The sequence below is a fragment of the Pseudorca crassidens genome, chromosome 8 (genome assembly GCF_039906515.1).
Source record: "Pseudorca crassidens isolate mPseCra1 chromosome 8, mPseCra1.hap1, whole genome shotgun sequence".
Classification (NCBI taxonomy): Eukaryota; Metazoa; Chordata; class Mammalia; order Artiodactyla; family Delphinidae; genus Pseudorca; species Pseudorca crassidens.
This window is the reverse complement of record NC_090303.1, coordinates 82,385,190-82,399,744: the sequence shown is the minus strand read 5'-3', so window position 1 is coordinate 82,399,744 and position 14,555 is coordinate 82,385,190. Positions and strand designations below refer to the sequence as shown.

At 38.6% G+C, this 14,555-nt stretch overlaps 1 protein-coding gene across 3 annotated transcripts in view; it reads left to right on the top strand.

The window, feature by feature from the left end:
* Positions 1-14,555, top strand: part of GRM8 (glutamate metabotropic receptor 8) — a 766,011-nt gene that overhangs the window by 344,745 nt on the left and 406,711 nt on the right. The window lies entirely within an intron of this gene.

The following is a 14,555-nucleotide window of genomic DNA, read 5'->3' as shown; positions in this document are numbered from 1 at the left end:
TAAAGATATTGCAATGTGTGTGTGTGTGTGTGTGTGTGTGTGTGTGTGTGTATTTGTCTTCTCATTAGGAAATTTGAAAGTGGGAAGCTTAATTACTAAATTTAAAGAAACGTACACAGTTTCACCTGTATCTCTAAAATCTGCAAAGTAGATAGCAAAGCTTGCCATATCAGGATCCAAAAATATTCTGAAAACTTAAAAAAACTGCACTGTCAGTCATAAACACACATAGAGTAAAGGAGTTGGAAATGTCCATAGAGATCATTTTGCTCAGTTCTTTCATTTCTCGGTAAAGGAAATTGAGGCCCATCTGGCCTAAGTGAGTTGTCTAAAGCCCCATAGCTACCTGAAGGTGATGGTAGGGCTGAAATCTGACGTGACACTTGATTCTTTTCTTAATCCTTTCCTGCTCTGAAAGCCTTTCCCAGCGAGGGGCTGAGTTGCATTGATCCGTTCCACTATTTTTCCCTGGCATAGCCGCCTGAATGTTTTCATACATATACATGCTTAGCCCATCTAGGGTTAAGTATTCCCTCTGTGTGAAGCTCCCTGACTTCTAAGGGGGTCACATTGATGCTCTTGGTCTGAGAAGCACTAATACTGCTGGAAGTGTGGAAGTATAAGGAAGTGACCTTGAAGAGTGAACTTTAAGTGTACATAAACTCTTACATTTTTCAGACAGTAACTTAAAACAGAAGGACATCCATTCTATAGAATCACAATGAATTTAGGAGTCTAGAAATCTATTCCTGTAAAATATACAATGGATTCTGGCATTAGCTTGATTGATTAGGGAGTCACACTTATCTCTGGAGAACATGATAAACATGATCTCTGGAATATTAGGCTGAAGGACTTAGAAATGGACAAGAGAATAAAAGCAAGTAAGTGACAGCTAAGCATTTTTAAGAACCAATTATTTGAAAACCCATAATAAAGCTCAAGCCAGTGAGAATGAGAGAGGGATTAGAAAAGTATAGAAACATTAGAAAAAATTGTCTTTCCCTCAAGGCTTATTAAACTTCAATTGAAGGGACCACTTCATTAAAACAAAGCAAAACAAAGAAAGAAAGAAAATACAGATGGCCCAGTATTAAGAAAATTTGATGTTCTTCCTCTCCCTCAGAAAACATACAAGACAGATAAATGTAGGGCCCAACTATTTACATTACAAAAGGAATATTTATTTTCTAAGAAATTTTATCTTGGGATTCCTTTAAACCCATGATATTTGAAGGAATTCCATGGCTACCACCATGACTTGATGAAATAAAAGAGATTTACACAAATTCTGATGAACACATACAAACAAAAAGAACTACATATTCAACTGAATAAGGAATTGGTTACATTAGGGCAAGGGAGACATCAGAGGAGGTGTGATCAGAGTTTACTAAGGCTAACTGAGAAAACCTTCTGGAGAGTCTTATTTTTTGGTTACTTGTAGCTTTTGTTAAAACTCTATAACATGCTAAACTTCTCTAGTCCTTCCCCTCAAGGAGCTTATATTTTATGAAAAAGACAGTAGTTAGAAAAGTGAAGATACTAGTCTGTAAGCTTCTAGTAGGCAGGACCTGTATCCTCAGGACTTAGCGCAGGCTTAGCATTCATTATATGTTTGTTAGTTAATTGGTGAAAAATGATGGCCAATAGCCCACTTGCTCTTCATTTGAATCGTGTAGCTATGATGATGGGGCCTAGTTTGGCATAACTTGGACAAGTATTTTAATTGTTGGAATGGCATTTTCAATGAAAGGAAAAGCTTAATACAAATGATCATATTAAAAGAGCCTTTACTGTAATTTAAGAATAAAATGTACTCTTCTGGTAGTTTATTTGTCTTTAAATTTCTGACTGCACTGCTAATATGGAGATGAGAATATAATTCTATAAACACATATAGTCCTGTGTCTTTCAGTTAAATCTAACTGGAATATTTGGTTTCATGATTATAAAAGCCATGACTCTGTAGTGTTGTATTTTTTTTTAATTATATTTATGCTATGTGGGCAGAGCATAGTATATATCCATACTACCTCTAATGTAACAGAATAATAAAAAGAAAATTTGGAAAATATGATAGAAAATGTCAGTTAAGAATGTGTTTAATAATTCCATTTAAGGAATAGTACTCAGCCATAAAAAATGAAATTGAGTTATTTGCTGTGAGGTGGATGGCCCTAGAGACTGTCATGCAGAGTGAAGTGGATCAGAAGGAGAGAAACAAATGCCGTATGCTAACACATATATATGGAACCAAAAAAAAAAAAAAAGGTTCTGAAGAACGTAGGGCAGGACAGGAATAAAGACACAGATGTAGAGAGTGGACTTGGGGACTCGGGGAGGGGAAAGGGTGGGCTGGGACAAAGTGAGAGAGTGACATGGACATATATACACTACCCAATGTAAAATAGATAGTTGGTGGGAAGCAGCCACATGGCACAGGGAGATCAGCTCGGTGCTTTGTGACCACCTAGAGGGGTGGGATGGGAAGGGTGGGAGGGAGGGAGACACAAGAGGGAGGAGATATGGGGACATGTGTATATGTATAGCTGATTTACTTTGTTATACAGTAGAAACTAATGCACCATTGTGGGGCAATTGTACTCCAGTAAAGATGTTAAAAAAATTTCCATTTAAGCATGTTTACTTGTTTATTTGTCTATCATTGGTTTTCTTTCCCCACAAGAACATAGGCTTCATGAAGCAGGGACCTTGTTTTGTTCTCTGTTGCATCCCAGTGCTTAGGAAGCCATTTGGCACAAGTAGGCTTCCTCAAAATACCTGTTGAATGAATGAATGAATTGAATCCAGCTTATTTATTACCTAATTTTCCTCAGGTACTATTAGATGTTGGGGGCATATTAGCGAAGGAAACAGAAATGGTCTTTGCCCTCATGAGGCTTATAGTTTGAGAAGATGAATAATTAAGTTGCGTCCCTGCAATGAAATGTGTTATGGCTGGTGAGTGGGAGTGCGTATCAGGGAGACCTAATGTGGCGTAGGGGAGAAGAGTGGTGTCCTTTAAGTTGAGACTAAAACATAAGCAGCATTTAGACAGGACAAAGAGGTGATCAGTAGGATTGTTATTTCAAATAGATGGAAGCACAAAGACCAGTAGGCAAGAGAGAGGATGACGGTTTGAGGAAATGAACAAGTTCAGTAGGGCTGTGATAGAGAGTAGGGGGTAAAAGAGAAGGATAGAGACCTAGGAAAAGGATGGGCCATGTAAGATTTTATATGCCACACCAGGGAGTTAACATTTGTTTTGAAAGGCAGTGAACAGGCACTAAAAGGTTTTAAACAGATCAGTGACATGATCGGATTTCCATTTTAGAAAGATTATTCTGACTGTAGCATAACACTGGCAAGGTGTAACGCTGGAGGAAGGAGACCAGTTGGATATTACAGTAATTCCCCCAGGGATGATAGTGACCCAGGTTATGATGGCTGTACCGCACTGGGGTGTGGAGAGAAGTAGATGGATATATTTTAAGAGATAGATTTAGGATTTGGCAATTAATTATTTACTGAGTGGAAAAATCATGGATGACAACTTGATTCTTGGATTGGGAAATTGGGTCATTGGTTGAGAGAGTGTTCCTGACATACGGATGATTGGGGAAGAGGGGGAAGGAGAGGATGATGAATTCTGTTTGGGATATGTTGAATTTAAGGAAGCTGAGAGATATTCAGCTGCAGGTGTCTGGGAAGCAGTTAGTTGGTTATGTGAGTCTGAAGCTGAGGAAAGAGGTTTGCCAGAAATTATGTGGACAGCAAATTGCAGAGGGCCTGAGCCAGAGCTTGATGGACTCAGCCTTAGGGAATGTGTTGAAGGAGAGGACCCTGGAATTCTAGTTTCTCTATGAATTGTTTTCAGTAACCATGAGTGGACCCTCTAAGGTCATATTGCTGATCTATAGCCCTAGACCCTACTTCCCTCCCTAATGTCTCTGCAGCTACAACTGACTAGTCCAGGCCTGGGTGCTTGACCCAACCTGTACCACCAGAGTCTCTCCAAAGGGTATTTAGACCTGTAAGTGAAGGAGGAATACCATTTTCCCTTGGGCGGGAGGGTGTGTGGTGAGGCTGTGAGAGGTAAGGCTGCGGAGACTGTCAAGTTCTTTACTGTGAGGAGAAAGTTGGCCTGGGATAATGATATTGACATGTAGCCAGAACAGAGATGGCAAACGGAAAGAGTTCTGACTGTGATCAAAACCTTAACCATGCCCTTCCTGCAGGTATGTGAGATAGTTCAAGACCCTTCTAATTAAATTTTCCCATCCTTAGCTAGCAACCTAAAGACCAGACTAACATATGATAATAATACGTAGGAAGATTAGAAGACGTAATACACATAAAGTTTATTGCTTGCTACATAGGGAGTACAGCAGGCACTATAACCTATCCAACAGCAATTTCCCTTTCTGCTAGGCTGGTGTCATGCAATAGAATTTTCTGAGATAAGGACGGTTTTCTGTATCTATGTTGTCCAATGGAGTAGCCACATGTGGCTAACATGTGGCTGTTAGGCACTTGAATGCAACTAGTGCAATTGAAAAACTGAATTTTAAAATTAAAATTTAATTAGTTTACATTTACACGTGAATAGCTACATGTGGCTACTGGCTATTTTATTGGACAGCAGAGGTCTAGGCTGACAGACCTACAGAACAAGAATTTTATTTTATTTTATTTATTTATTTATTTTTTTGTGGTACGTGGGCCTCTCCCTGTTGTGGCCTCTCCCGTTGCGGAGCACAGGCTCCGAACGGGCAGGCTCAGCGGCCATGGCTCACGGGCGCAGCTGCTCCGCGGCATGTGGGATCTTCCCGGACCGGGGCACGAACCCGTGTCCCCTGCATCGGCAGGCGGACTCTCAACCACTGCGCCACCAGGGAAGCCCAACACAGATAATTCTGATTGGTCTGGTTCATTTATGGTGGTCCTGTCCTGTTTTGCCAGTGTTTAGTTAAAAGGGTAACTTGTAATATAGTTCTGGTCGATGAGATAGATGGGAAAGACTTCCAGGATCCTTTAGAGAGTGGGGAGTCTTTGTTCTTTTGGTTGTTGTTAAATTTGTAATTGGTGCTGGACCTGCAGCAGGGAAATCATGCTGAGGGTAGCACAATAGAAGAGTAGAAGGAACCTCAGTCTGATGAACTGCTGATGTCTTTGAACCTCTGAATTAACCAGCCCTGGAGTCCCCTTCCATTCTTGTGATATGAGATAATGATAAACCCTCTCAATCTGAAAGCCATTTTGCACTGGATTTTCTCCTATTTGCAACTGAAAGCATACTAACTAATACAATATATTATCAATGAGTGGGAATGATTTATTTAACATGACATGAACATGCCTCATTTTAAGAAGATATGACAAAAATTAAAATTCTAAGATAAATCAGGAGTTTAATGTTTCCAACACAGACAAATTGTTTATATTAAATGGATTTGCCACAGGTTTCTTAAATACTGACTTCCCAGTCAGTGAATATAAAATGTGATTTGATTTATTAACATTAAAATGATATACAGCTTTTCAGCAATCTTTTACTGAGACATGTTTCTATATAAGTTGCAGAATTATGAAACACAAGTATTAGAGAATGCTCCTTAATTTGTCAAAATCAATTCGCCTCTGGGTTCTGTTAAGCAACATGCCCTAGAGCCTACCAAAATGTTATTTTACAGATGGTGGGGTGTGCTACTTACCACCCAGACAGACAGTAATTTAGCTAAGCATTTCTCCTTGCAGTGTAAGTGAAAACCTATTCAAAGTGCTTGTAAGTTTATCAACTAAATCATAAGACCTGAGAGGAACTAGGTGTTTATTATGCTTCCTGTGTCTAGTAAAATTATCAGCCTCATTGGTAGACATTCCAACATGCATCTTAGCTGTGTGATCTTGGGCAAGTAACTTAACCTCTAAGAATTCTTGCTAAATGTTAATTTTTCCTATCTCTAGATTTTGGTGGTGACAGTGGTGGCTGTTATTGGTATACAGACTTTTCACAAAGGCCATTCAATTGCTCTGTTTCTCCCTTATGTTACCAAAATGCTCTCTGGCTAAAACATTGAGCTTAAATGTAGAACTTATATTGTTTTTAGAAGTGGTGCTTATTTCTTTAAATAAGCTGAGTTAGGATGTGACTATTCATTGGGAAAGGAATTAGTATTCTGACCAATAGGTGATGTCATTTCACCCCTGTGTTACCTTCCATTAGCCCATTGGCCCACACAGAACCTATTAGCTGCAGGTTTATTTGCTTACATCACTGTGGTCAAATGCTTAGAACTGTAGTTTCATTTGGGAAAATGATTAATATCTTTCATTAAGGACATTACAATGCTGGTTTAGGATGACCATTCTCGCCACTATTATTCAACATAGTTTTGGAAGTCCTAGCCATGGCAATCAGAGAAGAAAAAGAAACAAAAGGAATCCAAATTGCAAAAGAAGAAGTAAAACTGTCACTGTTTGTAGACGACATGATACTATATGTAGAAAACCCTAAGGATGCTACCAGAAAACTACTAGAGCTCATCAATGAATTTGGTAAAGTTGTAGGAAACAAAATTAATACACAGAAATCTCTTGCATTCCTATACACAAACAACAAAAGATCAGAAAGAGAAATCAAGGAAACAGGGCTTCCCTGGTGGTGCAGTGGTTAAGAATCCTCCTGCCAATGCAGGGGACACAGGTTCGATCCCTGGTCTTGGAAGATCCCACATGCCACAGAGCAACTAAGCCCATGCACCACAACTACTGAGCCTGTGCTCTAGAGCCCGCCAGCCACAACTACTGAGCCCACGTGCCACAACTACTGAAGCCCATGTGCCTAGAGCCCATGCTCCACAACAAGAGAAGCCACTGCAATAAGCTCATGCACCACAATGAAGAGTAGCCCCTGCTCGCCGCAACTAGAGAAAGCCCGCGCACAGCAACGAAGACCCAACACAGCCAAAGATAAATAAATAAATAAATAAATAAATTTTAAAAAAGAATAAAATACCTAGGAATAAACCTGCCTAAAGAGACAAAAAACCTATACTCAGAGAACTATAATATACTGATTATAGAAATAAAGGATGACACAAATAGATGGAGAGATATACCATGTTCTTGGATTGGAAGAATCAATATTGCAAAAATGAGTGTACCACCCAAAGCAATCTACAGATTCAATTCAATCCCTATCAAATTACCAAGGACATTTTTTACAGAATTAGGACAAAAAATTTTACAATTTGTATGGAAACACAAAAGACCCCAAATAGCCAAGGCAATCTTGAGAAAGAAAATCAAAGCTGGAGGAATAAGCTGAGGCTCCCGGACTTCAGACTATACTACAAAGCTACAGTAATCAAAACAGTATGTACTGGCACAAAAACAGAAATATAGATCAATGGAACAGGATAGACAGTCCAGCGATAAACCCACGCACCTATGGTCAACTAATCTATGACAATAGAGACAAGGATATACAATGGAGAAAAGACAGTCTCTTCAATAAGTGGTGCTGGGAAAACACATAAAAGAATGAAATTAGAACACTCTTTAACACCACACACAAAAATAAACTCAAAATGGGTTAAGGATCTAAATGTAAGGCCAGATACTATAAAACCCTTAGAGGAAAACATAAAGAGAATACTCTTTGACATAAGTCACAGCAAGATCTTTTTCAATCCACCTCCTAGAGTAATGAAAATAAAAACAAAAATAAATAAACGGGACCTAATTAAACTTAAAAGCTTTTGCACAGTAAAGGAAACCATGGTTCCCAAAACACTTCAGAAGTCTTTCTGTGGGCGGTCGGAATATGCTCTACGTCTGTCTCCCACCCAGATCTCTTCCAGAAGGAATATCGGCAATGCTAGCTAAGCTGTTACATGGCAGCAACGTTCAGTTCTTTGCCAAGAGAGATCCAAGATTCCAAATGTGCTGATTCAGCAGAGCACAGAGATGAAAACTGATGAAAGTCTCAGGTATCCATCAGAATATGTGATCATTTAAATAACATTCAAATCCCACTAGCCCACAGAGAATCAGAGGACATCAGATGAGGAAGGAAGCTTAGAGGTCAACACATCCAACATTTTGCTGAGCTTCACCTCGCAGCCTGATGTAAAATGAGGACAGGGAGGGCACAGACACATTTTGGTTTTACTGATTCAGTAGAACTCGTGAAGGCTTTATTTGGTGCAAAATGAGGCTTTCTCATTGACTCTAAATAGGCTTATTAGCAGCACACAGAAGGATTTCCACCGTGATCTTCTTTTTGTCCCCAGTCAGAGTGAAGGCATAGGTCTGACGCAGGCTGATAGCTTGGAAGACAAAAGTACCAGCAGACCAGAGCCCAGAGAATGGGCTGGCTGCCAGGTCTGGGTCCAGCACCCTGAGGAGTATCATTTGTCTGAGCTACTTTTATGAGACAGAAGCCTTCTTTTCTGTATTTGTACCTGTGAAAGGCAGCTGTGGTGTAACTGATCAAAAGAAGCAGAAAAACAAATAATTCATACTGGTTTAGGATGCCCACCTACCCCTCCCTTTTTCAGGAGTCTTCATTTATATCTCAGCACGTGGCCAACGTTCTGGGAATTGTGGCTTAATGCATCACAGAGGGGTTTCCTTAATAGATATGAAGGTTTAATTCAGTAGAACCCAGAAATCTGTTTAGCTTTTTCTCCCCTGCCCCATGACAGAAAATGTCCCTGTTACTGATTTCTTTGTGGGGTCATCTGCATAATCCCAACGGCTGACACAAAGCCCGACTTCAGTGTGCTGTGCTGGCTGCACGACTCACATCTTCCCCCGAGGGCTGCAGGTTTGATTAAATGTTTAAATGACCTTTTAGGACAGATTATTATGAGATTGGGCAAACAATTTGTTCTTCCAATTCTGAATAACTTTGGTGTGTATTGGGGGTAAATGTAGAGAGAGTTGGGAAGAGTGTGAACAAGATACTTGGGTAGTCCTTGCAGATGAGGTGGTGATGATGTTGATAATTTTGATATAAATAGCGAGTAACATTTGTCAAAAGACGGACAAACTCAACACAGTTCCTCATTGCCAGCTCCCTCGTTTCCCTCTCAAAGACAGACACGTGTTCAATCACTGGTGACTTTCTAACCATTCAAGCGCTCCAGTGCTTCCCAAGGACCACAGCCCTGTGGTCAGGGAACTTTCTGCTGATGGCTCTCTGGGAAGCTCAGTACTATCTTTAACATGGCAAGTATAATTTGAGAGTAGATTTCCTTCAGGGACATCTCTAAATACTGTATGCATTTGTAAACTACACACAACCTCATCGCTCTGTATGTCCCTCCGGAATCTTATAATCTGGCCATAGGTTTCACTTCCCAGAGCTTAGTTATCTATCTCCAGTTGATTCTTTCATCTAACGCTAGTTCTTGGAAAAGAAGTCTCTCCTCGTTTGATTTTCAGCTGTATCTCATGCTCATTTTAGGTTCCAGATTGAAAACTTCCTTTTTTTGAGACACCCAGATGGACCACATCTTAGTCCACTGGGCTTTTATCATCTAGATCCCTTGAATGAGTCTACTTGGTTTGGACACATTTCCAGAATAATGCTTCTCTGTCCTTACAGAATGCAGCCTTCCCCTCTTTTGGCTTCCCCTCTTTTGACTCTGCTTCTCTAGTACATTCATTCATTGCAACTTAGAATAAACACTAGATAAATATCTAAGATTGAATTCCACATTTTATATGTTTTATTATCTGGGAATCTGGCTGCATAGAAACTATAGTCACTTAGGGATGGGAGGTATTACTCAAGAAAGTCTCCACACATATATATTTTGGAAAATGAAATTTTGACTCTATAAGATGAATTAACTATGACTTTTCTTCAGAAAAAATGTATTTCAGTGACCTTTCATTTATATGGCCATGCTATTAATCTGTTGGCATGAATGAATTCACGCAGCCTGCTCAGAAATTAATGGAGCCTGTTTATCCTATGGATTTTCTCATTCACTCCTTTTAGCTCTTCTTGTCTTCTTGGCAACACTGCTGACATCATAAAAGATGTTGCACATCCCACTGCTACAGCCTTTGCAAGTTTTTTTATGATTATCACACATTTAGGGACTTGTATAGTACTGGATCTCTGGTCAAATTATTTTGAAATTGTAATACAAAATGGACAGGAGAAAACTGAAAATGTGCAGAAGTAGGCATGCTTTTCTTGGAAAAAACTGAAGTCAAAATAAAAAGTAAGAAGTATAAAATGTGTCTGGAATTTTGCTGCTCTATTTTCTTAATTTGTTGGTTTACGTACTTAACTGGTTGATCTCAAGTTGTGTTAATAGGTATGACAAGGGTCCATGTAAGTTCTGGCAATAATGTGGGGAAGCTCAGATTTGATTTTGCAAGTTACGTGAGTATGCAGAATGATCCTATCATCAAAGTCCCTGCCTTGTAAAACATGCTTTGGCATGTGTTCATGAGAGTGCCCTTGTTCTGGAACAAACCAATTGAGTAGAGCAGAACATCACTGTACCTGCACGGAATTACCTGGATAACTTTGTAGTTATAAAGAGTAAGATAAAAACTACATCATTATAATCACTCCATGCTCTTTATATGACTGAAATAATACTGTGCCAAGTGCCACAAAGAATAAGAAAATGCAGCCCCTGCCCTTCAGGAGCTTTCATTTCCAAGGAGAAAAACAAGCTTGCTTTTGGATTCAGATAAGAACCTTTATTATGATTACAAATTGGGTTTCCTTATTTTATTTCAGAAATGTTCCATCTGAAGGTGGAAGATAGCTCGAAATGCACCCCCCAGCTCCCTGAAGATTTAAAACCGTTCTTGAATTAGTAAATGTATTCAAAAATTAAAAAATCAGATTTGTTGTATGAAATCATCTAAACCTAATTTCTCTATTAAGACTATTTTAAGTTTACTGAAAATAGCCTTAATAGGCTATTTTTTAAGTTTTAAGTTTCATATGCTTAAATGTCCCATGATTTCCTGCTACAGAAAACAATTTCCCTGCTGGTGTGAAAGACGTGGGCTCTTTTTCCAGCTTTTGATCATAGACCTCTAAGTACTGAGTAAGACAATTATGGCTGGGGTACTCCTCTGACTATTCTCAGGGTACAGGGAACAGGAAGGAGCAAGGTGGGACCGTGGACTAATCTTGGGTTGATTTTTTAAGTCTTTTGAGGTTGAACCTCTATTTTTAGAAGTTAGGACTTAGTTTGTGGTTGGATGTGTGCTTCTCAACTGTAGAAAGTTTGAGTTTATTTAGTTCTTCCCTTGATTTATTTACTGAGGCTCTTAAACTACATTCTGTGTCACTGTAGGAATATGGTGGAGGAGAGGGCAGTGGGTCCTACTGGGGTCCCTGCAAAGCCAGCCATGATGCTGCAAGCATCCCTCATAGATAAGGACCAAGACTGAGCTGCTCTGGTTTGAAGATGTTGGATGATGTGGGGTTTGTGCCAGAGTGTTGCTTCATCTCTCATGTTGAGCTCAATCTCAGCAAGGCCAGTTGAAAAGCAGGGTCAGCTTTGAATACAGAGGTATATAGTAAGTGGCTGCCCTCAGGACAGGACTTTAGGGTGTCCAGAAGAAATTCTCTTTTTGGAAATACTTCCCTCACCTAGTTGCTGATGAAAGAGCTCCAGGAATAAGACACAAAGCCTCCAACTTGTCTTACCTCTCTGTCTAGGGCAGATCTCCTTGCTATATGCCCATAGAGCACTATACTCACTTTTACATCATCACTCACTTGTACATTTCTGTATGGGATTGTTTGATTGATGTTGATTCCCTATTAAATTGTAAGCTCCAAGAGCATAAGAAGTGTGTTTTCGTTGCTCACCTTTGTGTTCACTCTGTCTGCCACTTAGAAGGCACTGGATAAGTATTTGTTGAGTGAATAATGATGTAAAAAAATACTTCTGTGGTAGGTGAGGCATTCATTAAGTTTACACTACAATGAAAGACATTTCTCCCCAATAGAACATGATCTCCATTTTCTCTATGTCATTTCTAGTTGCTAAATTGACTTTGAAGTTGAGAGATGGGGCTGTGACTCAGTATGCATAAACTCTTCAAGAAAGAATGTGCTTCATTTTCTTTTTTTGTCATTGAATAAGAATGAAAAAAGAATGATAAGAATGAAAAAAAGAGACAAAAGTGAGAGGCTTCTTAAGCTACTGATATCCAGTAGTTGGTTGGAAATATCGATATTTGTGTTGTTTGCCTTTTGTTTAGTTGCAAAACTCCTATATTTCTATCTTTGACAAAGTTTTATGCAATCAGTCTGGATGCTCAGATTTTTTTACTTTGATTTTCTTTGTTTAATCCACTGCTGAATGACATTCAGCTTTTAGTTGTGGAAAATGTTTCCATGTCTCCATCTTTTAAGGAAATGTTCCTAAATGGCTCAGTCATTTTGAATACAGTTTTTTTCTGTTTGTTTTTAATTTATAGCACCAGTAAATGGTTTATATTATACTGTTAACTAGTGCTCATTGACGATGATGATTTTTAAATTCTAGGGAGCTAAAAGGAGAAATCACAGCTCATTTTATTACTATGCAGGATCTTATGACAGATATTTAATACCATTATTCACCCTTGATCTTTTCTTTGCTAAACTGTCTGCATTATCTCTATTCTGATTTTTTATTTTTTCATTGGATATACATATGTTTTTTACAACTGTTGTTTTTTAAAAAAACATGGTTGAGAAATATCTGTCGTTTTCCATCTCTCTATTGATCATCTATCTATCTAGCTATCTATCAATGTATCTATCTCTAAACCAAAATTTTTGAAACATATCTAACAAGTGGGTGTGGGATATATCAACAATATGACTTCAGATATGAGCTATTCTTGGTGAAAGGATTTATTTCATCTCTGTGACTTGGATTCTTCAACTTGGAATGATTCTGGCTGGGCCCTTCTTTTATCTGACGTTAAAGTTTTTGAATACACATTTGGTTGCTTCATACCCACCTGAAATGCAGCCTCATTGAAATATAGGTGTGCAATTCATAAAATTATATTTTTACCCTTCTTGATACATTAAAAAAAGCAGCTTTTTTTGTGTGTGTAGAGTTGGAAGAAATATTTATCCTGGATTATATTGTGAAGAGACTATTTATCCTGGATTAGTTTCTACAGATTAGAAAACTGGAATCATTTGGGATAACTTGTCTAAGGGCCAGAGAAAGGAACCAGGACCAGATATCCCATATATCTTTTTATCTTACAATGAATTGCTGTTGATGTGATCGCCTAGTCTGAGTGATTTATGCATGCCATTCTATTTGTCTTTCTGGCATCAAAACAAAAGAAAGCCCAGTTTGTTTTCTTCTTCTTCTACCCATTGCATAGTTGAAGTGAGGCTCAATATTCTGTTGTAAATTCAGAATCAGTTGCGCCTGAGAAGATGAAGGGGACTTTGAATCAGCTATCTAATCCAAACACCTGAATTAGCTGTGTAATTATTTGTATGTGAAGCTTCTTGAGTTTTGCTGTGTTTTGGATTGAGGCCAATCAGAAATGACCCTTGAGTTCTGATTTTATCTAGTCAGCCTCTCCTTGGCCAAGGAGAACATTTGGGCAGAACGGTAATTTTTATTATCCTGTGAATGACTCCCATTAGAAATAGCTACCTGAGGCCAGCCTTCAGTTCTATTTTGATCTAATTATATCATAGACATAGCCTTTGGTGTTCTCTTTGACCTCTAGAGACTGCACCTGGGCACAGGGAAATTACAAATACTATTGAGGTCTCAGTAATGAGGATGCCATTTTATATACTTAAAAATAGATGCTTTTTCTCTGTGGGATGCCTGAGTAGGAAATTTTTATGGCTCCAAATGTAGCCACAACATTCAAACGTCAGGGGAGAGTCTCCTATTACAGAAATTCCCCTGAAACATTCGATCTCAGGAGGATCAAAGTGCACCCAGTGCAGACACTTGACCTCCTAAGAATAAAGCCTTTATCTCTCTTTCTATCTATCTTTCTATCTATTATTCATTTATTTTTATTCTCATAGCAGAGATCAGTGTAGAATCTTATTCCTTTCTAGGGAATTTTTGTAAATTCTCTCAGCTTTTGTGTTCCTTTTTCTAGTTGAGTGGAATTGCCTACATATTTTTATAAGCTCTCTCTTAGTATTCTTGTTTCTTATTATTTAAAATATTAACATTTTAATGAGAGGAACTCAAAAAGAGCAGACTACCCTCTATCTAACATCCTTAGTGATACAGAAATGACAGGTAGAGTACTTTATCATATTTTCACTTGCCTTTTTTCTTTTAATCAAAGAGGTTGAATTAAATATATAAAGCAAAATAAGCAAAAACCCAGAGCTGTAAATTTCGGGGTTAGTCCAACTACATAAAGCACTAAAAAATGTCAGATACAAAGCTGGATGCAAACTGACAGGGAGAAAAAAAATGTGTACTGAAAGCCCCAAATCAAAAGCAAAATTAAAATTTGTGCTGACCCTTCTCCCTTGGGGCTGCAGATGTCACTGCTGTCCAGGG